General features: G+C 43.9%; 1 protein-coding gene and 1 non-coding gene across 2 annotated transcripts in view; one reads left to right on the top strand and one right to left on the bottom strand.

Moving 5' to 3' along the window:
* LOC124613855 (epithelial discoidin domain-containing receptor 1-like) overlaps window positions 1–19,149 on the top strand; it is a 616,622-nt gene that overhangs the window by 454,726 nt on the left and 142,747 nt on the right. The window lies entirely within an intron of this gene.
* Trnas-cga lies at window positions 13,470–13,544 on the bottom strand. The gene has a single exon. It is a non-coding gene; the product is annotated as a tRNA-Ser (tRNA).

The raw sequence follows: 19,149 nt of genomic DNA, 5'->3' as shown, positions 1-19,149 counted from the left end.
TTAGATTTTAAAGAGAAAATAGCCAAAAATAGGAGTTAAGAGCAAAGTAGGCTGCTTAAGGAGCTATAAAATTAGCAGTTTTGAGTTTAGCATATCACAAGTTTATTTGCAACTAGGAAGTCAAGAAAAGAATACTTTTTAACCTATAGATCTTAGGTCTGTTCTTGGTTACACCTAGCCCACATAGATACAACTGTGTAAGAACGAAATAAGAGTGCTAGACAAAAATCCTAAATCAGTCTTCATACCGAGACAAATTTCAACATAAATGACACAACACTGCTCCTGGTATAGCGTTCATCATCATCGTCCCTCAACCATTTGTGTCCACCCTGGGCTGTCTCTAAGCGCATTCACATTTTCCCTTCTAGGACGGCTGCGCTTTCGTTTGAGTAAAGCGCCTTCAGACAGGGTCTTCTCCGAATTACCTGATCATCCCCTTGTTTGAAACTTCCGTTTGCGTACATCCCGTATTTCAGTGTTATCAAATGTCCTGCTCATCGTAACCTGGTGATGCAAATCTGTTTTTCTTCATCTGACATTTCCAAATCTTTTTCGTGTAAGATCCTTTTTAGGCAAACCGATTGGACCGAACTGGTTAGTCAGTCTTATATTGCGTGGTTACTACCGGTATCTTGTTGTCTTATGTAAGCTTTGCCAACCACAGCGCCATATTCTGCCTGCTCATGTCGGTGTTTGAATGCACATGTCTAGACCAGTTTCTTTGGTGCTTCAGTGTATTGTCTTCTGTTCCGGTTTTCCCACAGGCACCGCCATACAATACTGTGCTCCAAACGTACATTCTCAGTAATTTCTTCCTCAAATTAAGACGTGTGTTTGATACTTGCAGACTTTTCTTGGTCAGGAATGCCCTTTTGGCCAGTGCCAGTCTGCTTTTTATGTACTCCTTAGTCCGTCCGTCAGGTAGCAGAATTCCTTAATTTCATCTACTTCGTTATCACCAATTCTGATTTTAAGTTTCTCGCTGCTCTCATTTCTGATGTTTCCCATTGCTTCCGTCTTCCTTCAATTTACTCTCTATACAGGGAATGTACTCATTAGACTGTTCACTCCATTCAGCGGGACCTGTGATTCTTCTTCACATCAAATGAGGACAGCAGTTTCATCAGTCAATGTTAACGCTAATATCCTTTTTCCTGGAATGTTAATCCTAATCTTGAATCTTTCTTTCGTTTTCATCGTTGCTGCTTCGATGTACAGATCGAACAGAAGCGGCGAAAGACTACATCCCTCTCTTACGCCCTTTTTGATCGATGCACTTTGTTCTCGATCTTCCACTTCTATTGTTCCCTCTGGTTCTTGCACATATTGTATATTACCCGTCTTACTCTGTAGCTTACATATCACGAAGCATATGCTTCGCTTCCAGACGCAGAGGTACTTTTGCCTTTAAAAGTGCTTAGAACAAGGCGGAAAGCATTTTGGACACTTATTTCTGTAAACCGAGACAGATGTGTGTCCGGCTGGCGGCGTCTGGCCCTGCCGAACGCCCAGTGGCTGAGTGGGTGGGTGCCGGGGGGGGGAGCGGGGGCTCGGTTCGACCCTCGGCGGCGGCAGCTGACCACAGGCGGTCCATTTAGTTGAGTCACGGTGGTCTCTTGGCGGAAGCCCGCACTACGGCGCAAGCGTAGACTCGATATCTCGATAATTATTCGATGAGCAGCCTGGGCGTACAGCCCTGTATTTATACGTGGTAAGGTGAGTTTGTTGTGGCTTGGCCGCTGCCGCTGCCGCTGTAGCGTATGCCGCGTGCCAAAGCTTCCCTGGTTTCGGTAACCGACAGACGGACAGCAGCGCAGTATACAGAATAACGTGGCAACGTATCACGGCGAGCGGCTCTCTTCCGGCAGCGACCTTGCTTGCCCCCGACTCATGCCGTTACCGTTGTCAACAAATAAAGTATTTACAATTTAAATTGCAGAACCCCATTAGGTACACTCGTGTCAACAGTGTCATATTATTTTATTGTGGGACCATCTCCTTTTCATTTCTTGTGCCCTTCCTGGCTTAAGCTTTAAGACTATTCGCAGCGTGGTTAGAGGTGCTATGTCACTAATTGCGCGGCCCTTCCCGCCGGAGGTTCGAGTCCTCCCTCGGTTATGGGTGTGTGTGCTGCCTTCAGCGTAAGTTAAAGTTAGTTCAAGTAGTGTGTAAGTCTAGGGACCGATGACCTTAGCAGTTTGGTCCCTTAGAAATTCACACACACAAGACTGTTCCACGTCTCATGTCTTCTTATAACTCTTAGAAATGCTGCTTAGTGAATAGACTATGTAAATCCTTCTGAACACGTGTTCATACCATACTGTACGACACATGTAGCACCTTATTTAAACGACTCCCCTACAAGTTTCCTAGGAATTCCTTTTCTGCACCTCGTATTTTTGTTGTTGTGTCGAGGGTTTCATCGCTCGCTTCTATGAAGAAATGCCGAGGGAGTGACATTTCCCCTTCGCCAGTTACATTTATTTCCACTCATTACGAAATATCTTGCAAAACGTCGAAGAGCGTGCTCCTTTGCTCAGTGACTGGGCCTCTTCAGGCCAGACAGAAGCCACATCGCTAGTACTCTCCACCTTTCACCACTTTTTGCTGGTTCACGAGTCTCACTTTTACCCCCAAAATTCAGTGACTTTCAAACTACTTAGATGAACAACAAGAAGAGTGAATTTTTATAATATACAGGGTGTCCCAGCTATCTTGTCCACCCAATATATCTCTGGAACAATAACAGCTATTGGAAAACGACTTTCACCGGTATCAATGTAGGGCTGGGGCCCATGAATGTACATATTTGGAAACATTCTAAAACGAAAGCATATGTGTTTTTTAACACAAACTTATGTTTTTTTAAAATGGACCTCCTATATTTTTTCTTCAGCAATCCATAGCATGATAAAGCACATACACAATGGCGTTGATTGCATCGCAATATTCCCATTATATCCCGAGATATTGAGACGCGAAGTTGACGCTTGAAACACCCGACATGCGCTGCTAGCGCACGTCCTGAGGCTCAGGCGTGAACCCCATGCTGCCCGTAATCGCAGCAGACCGTATTATTCGTTTCGGACCTCTTGATAAGTATGGAAGTGTGATTACGCATGTCAATCACATCGCGATTACGGGCAGCATGGGGTTCACGCCTGAGCCTCAGGACGTGCGCTAGCAGCGCATGTCGGGTGTTTCAAGCGTCAACTTCGCGTCTTAATATCTCGGGATGTAATGGGAATATTGCGATGCAATCAACGCCATTGTGTATGTGCTTTGTCATGCTATGGACTACTGAAGAAAAGATATAGGAGGTCCATTTAAAAAAACATAAGTTTCTGTTAAAAAGTACATATGCTTTCGTTTCAGAATGTTTCCAAATATGTACATTCATGGGCCCCAGCCCTACATTGATACCGGTGAAAGTCGTTTTCCAATAGCTGCTATTGTTCCAGAGGTATTTTAGGTGGACAGGATAGCTGGGACACCCTGTATATGATGGACAATTCGCATACTGTTTTGGAACTATTTGTTATTTGTAACAGAAAGAGTGATTTCAACAAATTCTAAATTTTAACCGTTTCCTTTAACGATTTTCATCAAATTTCTACGAAAAATTCATAAATAAAGGACAAAATGTTAAAAACATTAAAAATCTAATTTAAAAATTTAACAGTCGCCTTCCACTGCCTACAAATCAGCTTTGTTCCATCATGTACGATTTCGTAATCATACTTTTATACTCTGAAAGCCATAATCTACAGGTGGTAAAAATACAGCGATCGAAAGGTTCTTTACAGAGGCTACAGGAATCAGACTGCAGTTCGTCGTACTAGAGTGGAAGGTCTAGTCTTATAGATTCTGCTATTCACACACATTTAATCATACATAACAGTAATGATGATAATATCTAGCAATGTTTGCAGAGAAGATAAAGAATGCAACCTATAACACTAGATTGCGTACTTACGGCAGTTCCGCTTTGCCGCTTATGGTACGACTTGGAAAGAGAGGAAATCGCCGATGCGTCGGTTCTCGATTGTGTTCAGGAGACGTAAGGTTTGATTACGCGAAGGTGGTTTCGTGACTAACGTTTGACCCGGATTGCCTTCACGCAATCAGAATCTTCGATGAAAATACCTAAGGGACCTATTTGAATAATAAAAAAAATGGAAATGAATGCAAAATAGTGAAATTTTGTAAAAAGTTATCAGATTGGAAAGAGAACACATTAATGTCCTCCCGAATACAATCACGATACCGCGACGAAGAGCGAACCTGTAACAAAGCTTACATACATTGAAAAATCATGGTGAGTTTAAAGAAAAGAATAAGCAGAGATTTTCTGCAAAGTGAAGCATCAATATATTCTCAAAGAAAAGGGCGTTAAACTAATAGACATTAACAAATACACAATGAATACAAAACTTACATTTTCATGTTTCTCTCATACGTGGAGCAGTCCAACAATAGCTGCTTTTGTATGTCCGAGATTTCTTAAAAATTAAATGTTCTAGCGTGGCGTAAGTACTTTTTAGCGTCACACGGTTTACCGAAGCGCCCAGCAGGCCGGAGTGTTTATTTGAAATATTTTAACGCTAAACGAGCGTCTTGGTGTAGGCGTACATTATGAAGTATTTTGTTTCTTTAGACATGCGCTGTGATTCTTAATATCTTTACGGACTACAGCCCGATAGCTGTTCCGCTCTTTTTTTGACAAATATCTCATTTGCAAAGTATCAGAAATCCAATAATATTACAAAGAACGTGAAAGGAAAGCGGTGGTTGAGAGGGGAGTCAAAGAGTTTTGTAGCCTTCCTCCAATGGTAATCAAACCGTTTATTCAGGAAGGACTAAACGATCGCAAGTACTGATTTACGATTGGAATTATGGAGCATGAAGAAAAAAGATAAATTCTGAGGCGTGCGTTGATAACGTAATTACTTCAAAGATGGCGAAGTACTTCGTGGAGAAATTGAATGGTATGGATAAAGTCTCTAAAAGAGATTAGATAAGAGACAAACAAAAAGTTTCCGTTCGGAGATCAGAATAGGTATGCCAATCGGGCAAAATGGCCGTGAGCTTTGAGGCAATCGTGCCATTGACGCACCAGGTGTTTGGCAAAACACCTTGCCGTGCTGCATATGAACAAGTCCGCAGCGGTCTGCTGCACATTCTCGTCGGACGGGAATCGTCGACCCTTCAAGACAGGCCGAAGGCCGTGGGCAGAGATCAGGACTGTAGGGCGGGTGCTCTGTCATTTGATTTGGCATAACTTCTGCGTTACGACATTTGCGATATTGGGACGTTACGTTACCATGAAGCAGCAAATCACCTTGCTGCAGTTATCCTGGGCTTTTACACTTACGTGTACTTCGTAATTTCTCCAGCGTTGCGCAGTACCGTTTCCCAGCGATGGAGACACCAAGTTCCTTGAAATCAATAAGCAATGGGCGTCGGCAATAAAAGGCCAACGGCCTTGCCGCAGTGGTAACACCGGTTCCAGTCAGATCAACGTAGTTAAGCGCTGTCTGGCTGGGCTAGCACTTCGATGGGTGACCATCCGGTCTGCCGAGCGCTGTTTGCCCTTGTGAGGCAAACTGAGGAGCTGCTTGACTGAGAAGTAGCGGCTCTGGTCTCGGAAACTGACATACGGCCGGGAGAGCGGTGTGCTGACCACATGCCCCTCCATATCCGCATCCAGAGATTGCCTGTGGTCTGAGGATGACACGGCGGCCGGTTGGTACAGTTGGGCCTTCATGGCCTGTTCGGGAGGAGTTTAGTTTTTAGTCGGTAATAAAAGTGCAGGATGAGAATCGCATTTTTCTGCAGATGAACTTCTTTGGGCGAGCGGATGATGGACGACAGACATGCGACCCAAAAAAAAAAAAGAAAAAAAAGCTTCATTCTCCGATGGATGTCTACCGGTGTTAGTTCTTCAGCAATCAAGAACAGAACAACAGCACATTACTCCTGTTTGGACGCATTTGGTAATAATACCGCCACAGTTTACATTTCCACATTCAGCGTTCGCCTGTTTAGCTGAGTAAAAGTCACTTGCCTTCTTATTATTATTTACTATTACCTTGCTTCCCAAACTTCTATGTTACACGGAGAGTTTTTTTCAAAACATTTTGTTCAGAATTACTCGTGTTCGCCTTCCAAAGTATTTGTGTGATTCAAGAAGAATTGTTAAGTTTTATCAGTGTTCAGTTTCTACTCAGAGAAGAGGTTTCTTTGTCTTTCTTACGTCGGAGAATGGGAGTTTTGTGTTAAGATTTCTGCACACTTAGTGCTATGACCCAACAGAGGACATAAAAAAAGGTGTGGGAGGGGTTTGGGCCTCGACGCACTGGCAGTGCCGTGAGGAGACCCCACTGCTAGTGCGGCGTGTACCACGCCCTGACCCTAAAAAAGAAAAGTGGTTAAAAAATTGTACTGCTGATAGATTCATGCACTCATAAAAAAAACAGAAAAAAAAGAAAAAAAAAGATGGTAGAGCACTTGCCCGCGAAAGGCAAAAACAAAAAAACAAAAAAAAAGTGGTAACGTGTTTGCCTACCATACAGATGACCCGGGTTCGATTCCCAGCCGGATTGGAGATTTTCTCCAGTGGTGGAGTGGGTGTTGTGTTGGCCTGATCATCACCGACACGCAGGTCGCCCAATGTGGCGTCACCTGAAATAAGACTTGCAACCCTGCGGCCGAACTTCTCCGGGTCGGGCCTTCCAGCCATCAATGCCACACGATCATTTCATTTCGCTTCCTCGTTTACCGCACACGTCGGAAAGACACTAATCCCTTGCCAACATGTCTGTGGTCATATACCCGCATCAGAATCTCGATTCGTTGCCTATACGCTGCAGCTGCTCTCTAACATGTGAACTTTTTGATTGCCCCTTGTAAGACAAACACCTAGAAAAAGTAAAAGAAGGGTAAAGGGATATAGTGGAAGTAAGTCAGGTGATTCTAAAGGAATTTGATTGGTAAATGAGATACTGGAAGTACTAAATGGGTTTGTTATTTGGGCAGCAAATTAACTGATGACGGCCGCAGTAGAGGCGATATAAAATACAGACTGGCTATGAAATGAAAATCATTTCGCAAAAGGAGAAATACCTGCAATTTATACTAAACTTAAGTATGATGGGCACGAATCCGCCCGGCGGATTAGTGTCGAGGTCCGGTGAACCGGCCAGTCTGTGGATGGTTTTTAGGCGGTTTTCCATCTGCCTCGGCGAATACGGGCTGTTTCCCCTTATTCCGCCTTAGTTACATTATGTCGGCGATTGCTGCGCAAAACAAGTTCTCCACATACGCGTACACCACCATTGCTCTACCACGCAAACATAGGGGTTACAGTCATCTGGTGTGAGACGTTCCCTGGGGGGTCCACCAGGGGCCGAACCGCACAATAACCCTGGGTTCGGTGTGGGGCGGCGGAGGGGTGAAGTGGACTGCGGTAGTCGTCGTGGACCACTGCGGCTGCGGCGGGGAAGGAGCCTCTCCGTCGTTTATAGGTTCCCAGTTAACATACAATATAATGCAATACAATACAATAAGTATGATAGAGTCGTTAGAGGAGGTATTCGTCTGCAATGTAACTCATGTGCGGGCTTGAAATAAGGACGATAAACAGTTCAGACAGCAAGATAACAGAAACTTTTGATATTTGGTGTTACAGGTGAATGCTGAACATTAGATGAGAACACTGGTTACCTAATGAAGAGGTACTGAATGGAATCTCTTGGAGAATCGAAATGTAGGGCACCACTTGAGTGAAAGAAATATCCTGCGGCACAAGCTAATCATCAGACTGCTATCGAACGGATGTATGGGGCGAAAAATTGGCGACCAACGTTTGACGTGTATGTAGTTAAGTGGAAATGGGGGCTCTTGCACAATATAGTTTAGCGTGGAGAGCTGCGTCAAACCAATCATGGCAGTGAAGACTGCAACATTGGCAACTAGTGTTCCCCGTTACTTCCTGAGCATGAGATTGCAGCAAATTCTACTGCACACAAAAAGGATGCTAAGACAGAGGAATCAGGGATGAAACAGTGTGGTACAATCGTTTGTACCGAGAAAACGGATGGTGGTACTCTTAGTTTGTTGAATGCGAAGATCTCGACGAGAGAATTTTTTATCAGTTTACGGGCGCCTACGGAAGGGGCGGACGATTCTGCGTGCACGGACGGTTGACACGCGATGGACAAGCCGGGGTTCGCCCCACGCAACCCCCTGGCCTGTCGGCAGCTGTTTGCTCGCTCGTCTGCACCGAAAAGGAGCCAGAAGGGTGGGAAATGGGGGGTTGGGGAGGAGGGGGGTGGGATGCACCACCGGGTAAACGAAAGAGGGCAGCCGTGCGGAGACGCGGCCGGCGGCAGACCCTAACCCGCCAAAGGCACCCTCTCGCCCGTCGCACACGCCGTCCTTCCGAATCGGCAGGCTGGGGGTTCCTACACGGTTTCACGAGGTTATCAGGTAGGCGGTACGGGGAAAAATTTCTTTTGAGTGACAGGCAGCATATCGCGCCAGTGCGTCTAACAGCGGGGAAGTAAGTAAAAATGTTGCAAATGTTCGCCACATTTACGAGGGGCGTTTGAAAAGTCCGTGCAGAAATAAAAGCTACTCACGCGTTTGGGGTCAACCATTTTTTATTTTTGACGTAGTCTCCTTTTAGACTTATAAACTTCGTCCAATGCTGTTCTAATTTGTTGATCCCTTCCGAATAACAGGAATTGTCCAAGTCTGCAAAGTAGTTATTAGTTAAACAATAATATTATCTTGGAACTCTTCCATTTGGTCCGTGCTTGCGTAGAAAAATAGTAATGTCACAAATTGAGTCCGCCGTGATGCAAACACCGTATTATTTGTTTATTTCTTTATTATCCCAAACTAGTTTCGGCGACAAATATCACCATCATCAGTGGTCTTTTTTTTTTTTAATCTAAAACATTCAGAAAATGGTATGGTTGTACAAACACAGTAAAACATAATTACATTTTTACAAATCGTCTTTTGAAATATGGTTTTATATTGATACTTTTATATTACCTTATTTATTGTATGCTACAGCATGTTTTAAGCTATTATTGGCGCTGTTTGTGACATATTTTCTGTGCTCCTTTTCTGTTGCCGCCTTTTTATATAATGTAATTATGTTTTACTGTGTTTGTACAACCATACCATTTTCTGAATGTTTTAGATTAAAAAAAAAACACTGACGATGGTGATATTAGTCGCCGACACTAGTTTGGGATAATAAAGAAATAAACAACTAACACTGTGTTTGCATCAAAGCGGACTCAATTTGTGATATTATTATTTAGCTATTAGTTGCTGCATTCACCTCCTCGTTTGAATAAAATATTTATCCTGCCAGCCATTTCTTCAAATTTGCGAACAAATAGTAGTCCAAGTGAGCCAAGTCTAGAGAAAAGGGGGAATGTGAACCGAGTTGGAATCCTATTTCCAATAACTTTGCTACCAAAATTGCTGAGGTGTGTGATGGTGCATTGTCGTGATGGAAAAGGACTTTTTTGTGGTCCAGTCGCCGGCGTTTTTCTTGCAGCTCGGTTTTCAAACGGTCCTATAACGATGAATAATATGCACCTGTAATAGTTTTACCCTTTTCCAGATAGTCGATGATGATTATCCCTTGCGAATCCCAAAAGACAGTCGCCATAACCTTTCCAGCCGAAGGAATGGTCGTCGCCTTTTTTGGTGCAGATTCTGCCTTGGTAACTCATTGTTTAGATTGTTGTTTGGTCTCAGGAGTATAGTAATGTATCAATGTTTCATCCACAGTGATGAAACGACGCTTGAAGTCCTGCGGATACTTCCTGAACAGCTGCAAACCATTCTTGCAACACTTCACACGATTCCATTTTTTGGTCAAGCGTGAGCAATAGTGGAATCCATCTTTCAGATAGCTTTCTCTTGTCCAAATGTTTACGCAGAATATTATGTACCCGATCATTTGAGATGCCCACAGCACTAGCAATCTCACGCACGTTAACTCTTCTGTCATCCATCACCATATCATGGATATTATCAATGATTTCTGTAGTCGTAACCTCCACATGGCGCCCAGAACGTTCAGCATCACTTGTGCCCATATGGCCACTCCGAAAATTTTGAAACCATTTATAAACTGTTCTAACCGAAAATGCAGTCACCGTAATGTTCGTCAAGCTTCTCTTTAGTCTCCTGAGGCGTTTTGCCTTTCATAAAGTAATGTTTAATCACCACATGAAATTCTTTTTCGTCCATTTTTTGACAATCACTCGACTTCCTTGATTCACACGAATGCCAAACACAAATAAATAGACCAATATGGCTGAACCCTGCTGTGCGTTCTTTCCAAAGATGCTACTAACTAAACATGACCTCGATATGCGCCGGTGGTGCCATCTCTCGGACTTTGACGGACTTTTGAAACGCCCCTCGTAGAATCGTTAAGGAGGTGCACAGGGTAGACCATAAGACAGTGGTACAGAAACTTAGCAACGTAATTTGAACATGAAATCGAACACAATCACATCACTTTGATATCTTTCCTTACAAGAATTTTTACCTCTATTCCCCATGGTGTGGTCCACCAATGCACCACCCAAATCGATACACGCCTGGGGACGAAGAGCAACGTTGCCACGAGTAGCTCGACACACCCTCCCTAGTATCCTGAGAAACTCTTCTGTGATGGTGTCCCGTGGTTCGGTCACATTGAGTAAGTGATGGTGATATTCTTTGTCCTTCAAAACACCCTTATGTATTCTTCCAAACCTGGATTTTCCTTCAGCATTTCCAGCTATTTTTCTGCGAACTCCAAGCGTCTATCCGGATCATCATCATTAACACCATTTATCAAAACCGAGCGAGGCGGCGCAGTGGCTAACACACTGGACTCGCATTCTGGAGGACGACGGTTCAATCCCGCGCCCGGCCATCCTGATTTAGGTTTCCCGTGATTTCCCTAAATCGCTCTAGGCAAATGCCGGGATGGTTCCTCTGAAAGGGCACGGCCGACTTCCTTCCCTGTCCTTCCCTAATCCGATGAGACCGATGATCTCGCTGTCTGGTCTTCTCCCTGAAACAACAACAACAACAATAACCATTTATCAAACGTAGATGATATGTCTTTAATTTCAAATCCTTCATTATTCTCTGCAGTTTTGTGCGCACGTTCAGCTCTCTGGACATATGCCTTTGAGATTTCAGCTTCCCTGGGGACGAGTTAACCGCTTCCAACACACGAGCACTGTTATCATCGGAATGCGTACGTCGGTGCGTACCCGCTCTCTTCGTATGCAAAACACTACCAGCAGCGTCAAATTTATTGATTATTCTTACAGTCGTTATGCAGTTGTTAACACAGAGGGGCCATTTCGTCCAGACTCGACTGCTCTCCTCCGTCTGACCTCCGAGTAATGATTTGTTGCAGAATACGAACGCATACAAAGTACACGGTGTTCCAGAGACTGCTTGTCCGCCCCGAGCGAGGTGGCGCAGTGGTTAGCACACTGGACTCGCATTCGGGAGGACGACGGTTCAGACCGGCCATCCTTATTCAGGTTTTCCGTGATTTCCCTAAATCGCTTCAGGCAAATGTCGGGATGATTCCTTTGAAAGGGCACGGCCGACTTCCTTCCCCAACCGAATGGGACCGATGACCTCGCTGTTTGGTCTCCTCCCCAAATCAACCAACCAGCCATCTACCTGTCTGCCATGCTATCTGCTATACAGTAACGCTTTCATGTCCTGTGACCGTTGCCCCATTCTCAGACTATACATTAGTGCCATATCGAAACTATTTGTCCAGAATTACGAACACTACAATCAGACAAATATCTTCTTCTTCTTCCTCAACTCCCTTAAGCTTTCAAACGTCGGGTAGCTTCTTCCATTCCACTCTATTCTCGCGCATTCTCTTCATGTCCATGATTGTTTTTCCATGCCTCAGTCAGAGTTTCTAGACCCTGTCCTCCCATGTGATGTGGGGTCGTCATACGTAATTATCGGCCACCCCACTATTTTTGTTCAGTGATATCAGTTACTGTCTTAGAGATGCTTCTAACAGTCTGGTAAGCACACTAGGAATTGAATCAGACACCGCAGGGTAAACCATAGTAACACCGAGAAAAACTTCTCTTGAAAATGGTCTCCATTCGATGAGAAATTCAGTCCTAATATTTGAGCTGAAGCCAACCGTTGACGATTAGATCACGCAGAGGAACAAAGTATCGAGATGGTGGGTATCTCGTTTCACCTTCTGTTACATATAATCCCAGAAATTTTGTGGAAGGATCGGTTGATTTAGCTGGCCATTTGAGGAGCGATATGGGGTACGTGAGTCAAACCAGGAAGGAATTCGCACAGCCTTGGGTTCAAAAATGGCTCTGAGCACTATGGGACTTAACATCTATGGTCATCAGTCCCCTTGAACTTAGAACTACTTAAACCTAACTAACCTAAGGACATCACACACATCCATGCCCGAGGCAGGATTCGAACCTGCGACCGTAGCAGTCGCGCGGTTCCGGACTGAGCACCTAGAACCGCTCGGCCACCGCGGCCGGCGCACAGCCTTGGGCACACAGCTGTTGTCAGGAAGAGAGTGTGCACATTATACTCTTTTTCTCAAGGAGACAGAGAAGAATGGGTGGCTCTTGGTCACTGAGAACGTTGAAATAAACATCCTGGTTCTTGTTCTCGGTCTGATCGGTGAATAGTCCCATAACACCACTAAGCCGCTCCGGCCTAAACTGTAGCCCCCACATACTGAGGATTAAACATCTTACCCGGATATCGCTACACTGGATGTTTCTCAACACTTGAAAAGAGGCGAAACGACGCCTAGTCGTGAATAACAATTAAAAACATTCAACACTCGAGAACCATTTAAATTATCAAAAGATTATAACAATTAAAAAAGGAAGAATGATGAGGCGTTTCAGAAAGCCGCATAGATGTATGAAGGTGCTTTATTCGCAACTGCCGGCTGACGTCAGTACAGACGCATCTTCAGATTTATAATGGTTATATTTTCATAATGTGGATGTCTATACTGACGTGGAACCGATAGTTGCGAATATAGTACCTTTATACATCTAAGCTGCTTTTGCAAACAAGTCATCATTCTTGACATCTGCACTTGTTATTATTTTTATAATTTAAATTGTTATTGAGTGTTTTTTATTGTTATTCACGATGTCTCTCGGCTGTGGTCGCCCTCCCCAGAAAGTTGTCTGTAACGCCTCGTGGGACCACTTTTCACGCCTGCAGCCAATCCAACTACAGTGCGGTTTGGCCCACTGAAATCGTACTGTCTTACGTTCCCCGTCAGTAGTGGTCTACTGCGAGGTACCCGACTCCAAATTCAAACTGCGTGCTATCACATTCGCAGAGTTTGCTCAGAAATTACTTGATACGGAAACTTCCTGGCAGATTTAAACTGTGTGCCGGACCGAGACTCGAACTCGGGACCTTTGCCTTTCGCGGGCAAATGCTCTACCAACTGAGCTACCCAAGCACGACTCACGCCCCGTCCTCACAGGCTTACTTCTGCCAGTATCTAGTCTCCTACCTTCCAAACTTTACAGAAGCTCTCCTGCGAACCCTACAGAACTAGAAGTCCTGAAAGAAAGGATATTGCGGAGACATGGCTTAGCCACAGCCTGAGGGATGTTTCCAGAATGAGATTTTCGCTCTGCAGCGGAGGCTGTGAGGACGGGGCGTGAGTCGTGCTTGGTTAGCTCAGTTGGCAGAGCACTTGCCCGCGAATGGCAAAGGTCCCGAGTTCGAGTCTCGGTCCAGCACACAGTTTTAATCTTCCAGGAAGTTTCATATCAGCGCACACTCCGCTGTATGGTAATCTCATTCTGGATACTTGATATGGATTTGCATTCACAAGACGGCAAATAAACTATCCCAACTGTGGACAGGAAGAAAGGAACTTAACATGCCACTATCATCTGGATCATTCGACAGCAAGCTCTGGTTCCTTTGGATGCTTCAAGAAAACACACCACTTCTTCTAAGCAACCCTCTCACTTCAAGTGATTTGAGGACATCCCGAAACGTTAGCCTAAACTACGTATCCTCAACATGACCTTTAGCACCTAGTACCAACTGCACCGCATCTTCCAGTAGTACACTTCTAAGAGTAATTTATGTCTACGAAGCTCATCGCAGTCGTAAATATATTATTTGGTAACTTCCATTAGATGACAATAATAAAACACCACTGAAATTCGAGGGCAGTGTAGAACCATCACTCAATTAAAGAAATAACGTAGAATCTCGATTTTTGGAGTAAAGTCGAAGCCGAGATACGCGGGGGCGCTCAAAAGAAATGCCTTTGAAATTTTTATCTGAAAACTCTTAAAGCTTATTAAATAAAACAATAACATCTTTACTATTCACGCCTACATCTTCACAGTCGTCAGCCGCTAGAGGGGTCCGAATCGCAGTGTGTAACATGGCGTTCTGTAACTACGTCGATGCTCGAGAAACAGTGTGCTGTAATCGAGACCACACACGAATACTGCGTCATCTGCAACAATCGGACGCCTTGGGTTCTCTCTCATCAATCATTCTCCATCCAGTCTTGGTTTGACCCCATCCCATTGTCAGCTGTTTCCAAAACTTAAATTACACCTTCGAAGATTTCACTTTGATGGTGATGAAACGTTGCAAGGAGAGGTGAGGTTGTGGCTCTGACAACAAAGTTACACATTCAGTATCAACAAACTAGTCTCTCGTTGGGAGAAATGTGTTCGTCCTCAGGGTGACTCCTTTGAGAAGTGAATATGTAGACTTGAAGAGTGAAAATGTAGAATGATAATAACGTTTGCTTCGTTTAAAAGGCGTTAAGAGTTTTCACATTGAAAATTGGCAGACAGTACCTTTCAGGACGCCCTCGTAGTAAGATAGAAGTATTATTGTCCGAAACATACGAGTTGTTGTGTACATAGTTCCGCGTAGTCAGCGCGTACACAACTTTCCTACTAGAGCTGCCCCACTAAGCACAACAGCGCAAGCGCAGCACTCATCCGTCTCCGCACTATGAGATGGCGCTGCCTTAGAGATGGACCAAATTCTGCTTCTGCTGATCTGCGTATTAATATGTAACGCAGCCAATGAGATTGCTGCTAACGTATAACCTTTTCTTCTTGCGGATCACACTCGCGCAGTGATACATGAACATGTGACGTATTTTAAAGAGTGTACAGACCTCCGATTACTCAATCTGCATTTGTCTGCACCAGTCTGTACGAGTTCTACATTTGTCTGTACCAGTCTATAGACAAGTTTCAGTCTGCGCCCAATAAGATTACGATATTCCTGTACATAGCCATGAAGATAAATATATAGATACTACGTCAAGTATCAGAGATGTATGTGAGAATAAGAATAACGTACCAATACCAAAGGAACTTCAGATTGTCAATTGTAAATAGCATCCAGAACCAAGTTAAGTAATTTTTATGCTTGTTATTATTTTAAGAAATGTGTGTGAAAAGTAATCAAGTTCTGTTTAAAGTTGGTCACCGTCAATCTGCTACTCTAAGCGTGCAAGTGGCATTTCTATCGTCTGACTCAACAGCAGAAGATAAACACGCCACGATGAGACCACGAGACATGTTGCTGACACTCGCCTACTTCGTTACAGCGACAAGTCAAATGATCTGATGGTGTGTGTACTGGAGGTCTTACAGAACGCACACCACACGAGTAAAGGCGACAATAAAGGAATTTTCAAACACAAGAGCTTCAGTCGGGAAACTATATAACAAGTTTCACTATAGATTACTGGTCGAATTCGCAATTGATACACTGCTAAGCCAAAACATTATGACTGTTGTCGTCGCGCCGGCGCACGCCACCTGGTTGCGTTACGTGCGCACGCGTGACGAAAGTGTGTGAGCGGAGCAGACACGGACGCGGGGTATCGCCCTAGCGAAGACACGGCTGCAGACTGGGAAATCCACCGAGATTATTGTTACGTAGAGCCTGTGAACGAATATCTCGAAAACGGCGAAGCGGGTCGAATGTTCACGTGCTACGGTCGTCACATGTACGGAATGGGATACAAGGACAGTGAAAGTAACGCTAGTCGTTAAATGGTTGGACGTCTACGACTCTTAACAGAACGTGTGGTTCGGAGGCTTGTCTGCTCGGTAAAGTGGGATAGATGGTGATCTGTGCATCTCTGTTGTAACTAACCTGTTTCTATGGGTTATTACGTTAAGATTAGGGTCACCACCGACTCTAACCATACAACTAATGAAAGGTTTGGCCGAATCGGAAAATAAATTAATTTGATCACAGACCAAAAACTCATAAAAATGCATACGTTGTGATGTCGATCATAGGGGATGCGATGTAATTAATAGAATTGCCAGTGCACTGTTCACAAGAATCAAACATTTAAAATAAAATAGCAAATGCATGAACACTGTGCATAAGATCAGCTCCCTGCAACACACCTGAAAATAAGACTTAATCGAAAGCATTTGTTTTAAAATAAAAGGGGAAACTAATCATTGGACCTGTGCGTGAGGAAACGCGTTGGATGTGCCAGCGGGAAAGCTACGAGGTGAGTGGCTTAGGTGCAAAAACGTAACCTCGGAACACAAGAGAAAATTGTAGATAAAATCATTTATTCCTAAGATATGGATGTGAGGCATGTACACAATTCCTGATAACATTAATTCCTAAAACATTAAAGAAAAGCATCGATACATTCACCGTTATAACCTACACCTAAAATCATTAGTGTGAATCATTCATACAACTGCTGTTGCCTGATAACTGATCGCAATGACTCGTGAAACGGTACACGTTTCGCAGTACACCCGCGTGCCCACGTGGTTTGCGGAGACGCAATTTCTAGGTATCGTGGCCAAGTTGCAAAAATATCACATCACACAATCATGAACAGTTAACATTCTTTAAAACAAACATGAGATCGGTTAGTGATGACGGTAGCCCAACACTCTAACGTTCAACCATGTGGTCGGCTCCCCCACGGACGAAAGATACATAATGCAAGGAAATTTTACGAGAAGGCGAAGCTATTAATATCTAGGAAAATAAAAGCTTATACAGGCACAGCTAAAGGCAAACAGACATTCATACAGGAGCGAGTGCTTACTTCTTACCGACACCTTTGTGTGGCGCTCTTCCGGCGGATTCAAGTCTGCTATAGAAATTTTCTAAAAGATAAATCTGCCAAAGTTTTGCATTCCTTGCTGCGACGAGGCAAAGCAATCTTTCAGAGTTGAAAAGCGAGACCAAAAGCTAACAGCTCTCCCCTCGCCAAGTAACCGCGCCACGCGGTCAGTCTAACTCACCCTTCTTCGACTGGAGCACAGCTGTGGACGCTTCCCGTACCGGCGGCAGACTGCCTCCCTTTTTCTTCTCCAGCCTCTTCCACGCTCCGCGTGGCTCAGAAAACCCACAGATGCTATTTCCGCCATCAACCTAACGCAGGTGGGTTTCTCACAAGTAGCGCAAACCTCTTTTCCTACTTGACCACTGCGAGAGTTGGCTATTCTGTACAGCTGCTGCTGAATCTGTATGACTATCGCAGACTCCCTGCAGCAGACTACGCCACTGTCTAGCAACGTGACACACAACCACATTCATTCAATCACACCACTATGAGAATTACGAGAAAAGAGAAACAAGGAAAAGAAAGAGAAATGCTAGTGAAAATGGGCTACCGGACTAATGAACGGTGGCTACAGGACCCTTTCACTGTCTTTCGGCACAATGCTGGTGCACGCACAAGTGTTTCGGAGTGCACCGTTCATCGTGCACTGTTGAGGACGGAACAATTAAGACTGCGGACCACTCGGATTCGATGGTCGTTTCCATAAACGTCGCCATCGAAGTGAACGACGGCTCGAAACGTTCAGCTCGCCACGGACTCATTGCAACCTGGAAAGCCGTGTACAGTCACGACAAACAATATGAATCGGATGTAACCTTGTTTTCTTACTTAAGACGCCCATATTTTACAACAATGAGGTTGTTGAAACAGTGACAACAATCAACCAGACACTGTTTAAGTTGCAGCACTGCTCCAAGTATTCACCTCTGGGAAAGTTTGCATTCGCATGACTCAGAATTTACAAGCACGCATGGCCGCCAAGACAACTGTTTTCGAATAACGATTGTAAATCAATGTGATTTTCACTGTAACCCATTCTATTTACTATTGGGGTTGTAGCTGTATAGAACTTCGAACTGCTCCGTATCTCTACATGCGACGAATAAATTCGATTCATATATACTTCAAAATAAAGCTAGTTAGGAAACAGTATACCTATGGGCACTGCTACAATTCATGAAACTTTTGGTAGTTAGAACTAAAGCTAAGTTATCGACAGTATTTGTGAGTTATAAGATAGATTTAAATGACGCTACAGATTTTGACTTCATTTACTGTGTCATATGTTATCTCGGAACCGGTGAAATGTACCAGATTTTGTCAACGAATACTTTTGTTTCAAAATTGAATTTTGCATTGTGCAGAAAGAAACTTGGCTGCCAATTTGAGAAGACCCTGTACGGATTGCGGTGTAATTTAAGAAACTGACACTGGATCATCGGAAATTAATATGGAAATTGCTCCATGTTAGACTCCAAAATGTAGGAAAACAAACTGATTGAAGGATTAATACATGGAAACAATTACATTTCTTCTAAATTGAGCTTGCTTGCTCGCATCCGTCAGTACATGCAGGCTAAACTCAGGAACTGCTGCAGGAATTTCAATCCGGTTTTTGATAATAGGTACACTGATTCACGAGGAAGGTTCTTGTATATGATTTATAAATTTTTCGTACAAATTGTCTGAATTATGATGAATTAATGTTAACTTATGGAAAAGATGCCATTGTCACCTAGTGAACAACCTCAATATTTCGAGAGAACGTCAGGGACTCGAGAATGCAGCAAGCGTGATCTTATTTGCATTTCGTGTGGTGAGTATCTGACCAGGAAGCATCAGATATTCGGTGTTGAGGTCGAAGATGTGGAAAACAAATGGAAAACCTAGCTGACAAAGAAAAGCTGAGCTAAGCGAAAATGAGCGTAAGAAGAGCAATGAGAGAAGCGTACAATGTC

Source organism: Schistocerca americana, chromosome 4 (genome assembly GCF_021461395.2).
Source record: "Schistocerca americana isolate TAMUIC-IGC-003095 chromosome 4, iqSchAmer2.1, whole genome shotgun sequence".
Classification (NCBI taxonomy): domain Eukaryota; kingdom Metazoa; phylum Arthropoda; class Insecta; order Orthoptera; family Acrididae; genus Schistocerca; species Schistocerca americana.
Note: the sequence above shows the minus strand (reverse complement) of the source record. Positions and strands in the feature narration are given on the sequence as shown.